This window comes from Dreissena polymorpha, chromosome 6 (assembly GCF_020536995.1).
Source record: "Dreissena polymorpha isolate Duluth1 chromosome 6, UMN_Dpol_1.0, whole genome shotgun sequence".
Taxonomy (NCBI): Eukaryota; Metazoa; Mollusca; class Bivalvia; order Myida; family Dreissenidae; genus Dreissena; species Dreissena polymorpha.
Window position 1 is genome coordinate 7,576,659 of NC_068360.1, and position 5,740 is coordinate 7,582,398.

The 5,740-nt window shown below is 37.6% G+C and overlaps 1 long non-coding RNA gene across 1 annotated transcript; it reads left to right on the forward strand.

Annotated features, from left to right (window-relative positions):
- The first annotated feature begins 1,163 nt into the window (after window positions 1-1,163).
- On the forward strand, window positions 1,164-5,142 carry LOC127836497 (uncharacterized). Its single transcript, XR_008028791.1, has 3 exons — window positions 1,164-1,260; window positions 2,500-2,622; window positions 2,873-5,142. It is a non-coding gene; the product is annotated as an uncharacterized LOC127836497 (long non-coding RNA).
- The last annotated feature ends 598 nt before the right edge of the window (window positions 5,143-5,740 follow it).

Sequence of the window (5,740 nt, forward strand, 5' to 3'; positions counted from 1 at the left end):
GGAAAGACTTAAACAATTGTGGAAAGTGTTTCTTCTTTGTCTATATTGTAGCGCAAGTATTTTGTGTTGAAAATTTAAACTTTTTAGTTTCCAACACGTAATTGGTCCTTCGCCGATAAGACGTTCCAAAGAATTTAGCCCATATAAAAGGTATCTCTAAATTCTTTGCGCGTCTTATAAAAAAGACTAGACGTCCATCATGAGGCAGCAGGAAATGAGGTTGCCGTGGCTAAGTGAATAGGTTGTCCGCCTAGCGATAGGGCGGTCAATGGTTCAATCCCCACTGTTAGAGCGTTCTTTAGCCCCCAAACATCTTCTGGTTCTAGTAAAGGCATTGAAGTATTTTATAACAAAAAACTTTCTAAGTTCTGGAAACTCCTATTTAACCAGTTTTAACAATGTCTGCCCTTATATAAAAACTAGGCGTTCAATGCAATTGAGCTTTAATAAATATGTTTTTTAGCAAATGAGTTTCCGTTGAGTGACCGAGTTTTTATTAAAAAAGTACTATTTAAAGATTGTACTGAAAGGTGTTTAATTGTTGGTGTTCGTCGCGTTGTTATTGTGCTGATGTTTTGTGTTGTGTTGTTGTTTTATGTTGTGTTGTTGTTGTTGTTGTTTTTGATGTGTTTGTTATTGTTGTTTTTCGGGGGAGGGCTTTAGCAAGGTAAACGGTAGTACCACACACAAGTTACCACGACCTTTCCCTTTCCGGTATGGTAACCAACTAAACTCACATTCACCGGTAGTGGGAAGTGTCCACGTTTTCTCTGTTTTTCTTTTCGTCGTTTCACTTGACCATTCACATCCAAGATGTACATTCACATCAACAATATATTGATGCATGTGCGGAAAGTGTCATCCCAAATTAGCCTGTGAAGTCCGCACAGGCTAATCAGGGACGACACTTTCCGCCTAAACTTGATTTTCGGTAAGGAGGGACTTCCTCGAAACCAAAAATACCATAAAAGCGGAAAGTGTTGTTACGCACATGCATTAAGCCCAGTTTTCTCAGAACATGACTCATATATTGCAACATGTATGTTCACTGTTTTCAGATGAAGGCATTATTAGCCTCTGTCGATTTCCCAGTCCGAATCGGTATTGAATCGTGTACAACCTCTCTAAAGTAAGTGCATACAATGATTGTATGCCTTTCACATCGTCATAAATAGGACATCTATACGTTTATACATTTAAGATTACTTGTAATACGTGAGTAAATGTTGATGTTTTGGTATCGTTAGTGACCAAAGTCAGGTAATTGCCGGATTATATTATTATTATTATTACATTATTATTATTATTATTATTATTATTATTATTATTATTATTATTATTATTATTATTATTATTATTATTATTTAGTAGTAGTAGTAGTAGTAGTAGTAGTAGTAGTAGTAGTAGTAGTAGTAGTATTAGAAGTAGTAGAAGTCGTTGTTGTCGTAGTAGTAGTAGTAGTGTAGTAGTAGTAGTAGTAGTATAGTAGTAGTAGTATAGTCGTAGTAGTAGTAGTAGTCGTCGTTCGTAGGTCGTTAGTTAAGTGCCGAGTAGTGTTGTGTAGTGTTCGTGTCGTCGTCGTAGTGTCGTAGTCGTCGTCGTCTCGTCGTAGTCGTAGTCGTCTTAGTTCGTCGTCGTGTTAGTCGTAGTGTCGTGTAGTAGTCGTCGTCGAAGTCTGTAGTATTTCATTGTATATTTCAGCCTTATTTTCTCTCTTATATTCTCGTTGTCCCTGTATTCGCCTCCTTGGTAATGTCCGTATATTGCTGTTGTTTTTTGTCCTATCATTGTATTTGGAGAAAATATTTTGAACGGTGCTTCGAAACAGAAAACTATTGCATAGTCCGGATACAGTGGTCGTTATTATTTTAAGAAATATGGCAAGGGACGTAACTTCTCACTGACAGCTTCAGTGAGTTACGTCGAGTTACCTCTATGAACGGTCAATATCAAATATAATTAACTTTATTTTAAAAAATACGTACACTATTTAATAAATTATGTTCGATTAACCGTTGGTTATCTGTCAATAAACAACGATTTGGACTTCTGATATTTATTAATTAAACCAATATGGCGTAAGGGTCGCATTGAAACGACAACTTAATATTTAGTGACCAATACATAACGACAAGGCGGGAATATTTCTATAAAAATATGAACTTGTAAAAAAACGTTATTTTAATGTGCTTTTTATCTGTATGGTTTCTTGTTATTGTGTTATGTAAATATATCTTTACTGTATGAGGTTTATCTCTCTTTTTTGCATTAGGATTTATTTATGTTTGTGTTGTTTACTTGTAACTGTACTACGATTATTTAAATCAATAGAGATATCTCACTGTACAATATTATCATTTATACTTAGCTATAAGATTAACCTATAAAATATTCGTTATAATCCATATACAGATTAAGGGACAGAACGAGTCTTATTGAAATACAAACATCTGTACTCTTGATGCAAACTTGATTTTAAACTGTGATCTATACACGCAGGACTATAAAGGGGTCTGAGGGGGTCCATATGGAATTGCACATGACCCCTAAAAGAGGCTTCACGATCAGGGAGAAAATCAACAGGGCGCTCAAAGAAAAAACCCTTGAGGACGGAATTTATGGGTATGGGCCGTTGTCCTTTATATTGTGAACAAGAATGTTTTAGAATGATGCTAATGCAAATCAAAACGACAAAACTACTCTACTTTTATTACATCTATTATTCATCAACTACTACATAAACTACAAATGTTGACATTCTTCTCCGTAATTTCTCTATATAGTAACATGGTATACAAAATAATTAACCGACACCAATTACAGCAAATACAACGACAACAGCAACTTCTTATATAACTGTTGCTTTCTTCAGGATGCTCGGACGTAAAGACGTGATGCACACCAGTGGGAACACCATTAACCTTGGTAACGTCTCCGATTTCATCGACAGCAAGTGGGACTTCGAATCTCACGTAATTGTAAAAAGTAACAGCTCTGTTATTGGTGGGAACGACGAAAGAATCAGTTCACATAATACAACAAAAGCGCCTGGCAGAGCGAGTGCATTTGTTCTTGGTGCTGTAGATTTTGCAGATGAAGGCAGGATTACATTAATCGACGCCATCTTGTCTATGAGCGAAAGCCCTAACGTGACCAATCACACAGACCATGCAAATACAATTGCTTCTAAGGTCAGTGGTTTAACTACAAAGGAAAATGTACAACCGGTCGCTGATAATTTAGTGGTTATGAACACAACTGGGGATGATAACTTAAATGGAAAATTTAGAAAGTTGCTATCACCTCAACAATACAAAGTGTCGACTGAAGCAGCAAATTTTAATATGAAAAATCTACCAACGACAGGCAACCAAATATCTAATCCCATTCCACCACTGCCACACTGAAAGAAAGTACGCAGTTGCACCTACCGTCTCATATGATTAGTACGGCAGATTATTTTCTTAACTGGATTGATGACGCGTCAACAACAAGAACACCGACAACCACAATTCCAGAAAGCGTCAACATTAAGACATCAATAGGTAGATTCGAAGGCGCAAGTACCCTCGTGGCAGATGGATCTGACTTGAACAAAAAGTCAAAGAACGTTGATATATGGTCCGGTAAAAACGGCAAAGCTGCGTTACTTGACAGCAATTTGTCATTAACGCAGAAAGTGGCAGAAAATTCGACACATGTGGACAGTATAGTAAATGCAAAAGGCAATTATTTCGGTAAGAAACAAGTTATGCTTGAGACTCTCGAAACTAGAAATGAAACTCCAGAAAAGACACACGGCAGCTCTTCATTCGTCACAACAGCAAAAACGGTCGTTGACAGCAAAGATTTGCAAGAAGTCGCATCGTCTGCACAACAGAAAACTATTGGACAGAGTCCGCAGAAGAGTTTTGTTAATGAAGACACGCATTTTGAAATCGCTAACGAGTTTCATGGACAGACTGATACATCATCTAACGAAGCCGTTGTAAGCGTAAAATCTTTGAACTCACATAAAATTGACCTCAAGCGCCACGGACCAACTGAATTCAAATACCACTCAGCTGAAAGCTGCGCAAGGAATCACGGACCAACTGAATTCAAATACCACTCAGCTGAAAGCTGCGCAAGGAATCATTCGTGCACCAGTAGCAAGGAAACTCTTTAACCTAACTGAAAAAACTATTTCAAGTCCCGTTGAAACAAGCAGTGTATCCACTGAAACAATTCCGCCTAAAAGCCCGAAACAGCGCACGAGAGTTGTTGATTCACTGATGAGTGATGATGCTCAGAAACTGCCATTCAGGACCAACTCCAACTTCCGCTTCCTGTTCTCCAGCGACACAAGGCATTCCCAGGACGAGCCTCAAGTGGCGCTACCTGTGTCAAGGTCCGCCCAAGCATTTCAAACAAATCATGCGCTATTAGAGAGTGCGTAAATTATAAATGTAAATTAAAGGTAGTTCTAACAGTTAATTAAATTAATTGTCGATACTTGATGAATATATAATATCCGTGTATATTTAACAGACAGTGTATGACTAAGTTGGGATGGAAGATATAAACCCAAACTGATATCTGTTCCGTGAGAGTGACTCTGAAACGCAACGCTATTTTTTTGTAAGTGTCTATCGTGTGTTTAAATCAAGACGACCAAACACATTTTAAGTTGTGTTCGATTACGAAATTAGAGGATGTTTTCAAATGAGATACTTGAAAAAGTAGTTTTTTCTAACAATGACTGACAACGACGGTGGCCTTAATTAAGAATGTTAGTTATGCAAACTTGGTTTTGACTGCGAAAACTACTTACGCAAAGTTTCGGAATGTTTGTAGAAGATTTCGGTGATAATGACACCAAAATATTGTTTTCATTTTTTATCATGGAATATTCTACTTATGTATGACCGCTCCATTCGAGTTATAAGAGGAACGAGCCACTTCAACCACTAGAACAGAACTGCGCTTCACCAGCCCACATCCGACAAAAAGGGAAGTTACCGTGTTCTAGTCGCCTCGGAACGCATTGCTCGCCGTTTTACTAAATTCTTGTCAGTGTCAACAGTCCATTTCGTGTTTAAATGATCCATTGAATCAGGACATTGTACACCGAAGGTAAACTAATGTAAATCGCGCACATAACTCAAGTGCATTCCCGTGTAAATAGAATAAACATTCAATTAAATAATGAAGCTATTAAAATATAGTGTAAAGAATACAATTAGTTAAAATACTCGATCATGCGCAGCCTAATGCTGTACAGTGATATAGTGATGCTACTGATACGTTGACGAAAGTATTTGCAGAGAAGTTGGAAAACTATGGAAGACTTGTAACGCTTCCTATTTGCTGACCGACAATTTTTAATTGGAAACTTCTGTTGCTCGATGGTAACACATGTGTTTGCATTTGGTCTTATGGTCAGATGATTCATTCAAAATGATATGTGTCGATTACTTAATGTAAATAATTGCATAAACTCTATCTATAATGCCCTCTGGCGGGGTGCAGAAACTTGGCAAAAGGAGGGATTGAACGGGAGTAATCGTGTATTTACAATGCGATTCACGTGCCGTTCAAGCACTGTTATGTGTTTTTCATATCCATAATCTAGTCCACGCGCAGTTACTTCCCTTCTCCAGCCTTCGACGTCATTCCAAGCATAAATGGGGAATTGAATAAGCACCAGTTTCCTCATGCATGCAGGGATAATGACTATTTCAATCCACTTTTCAAGTTA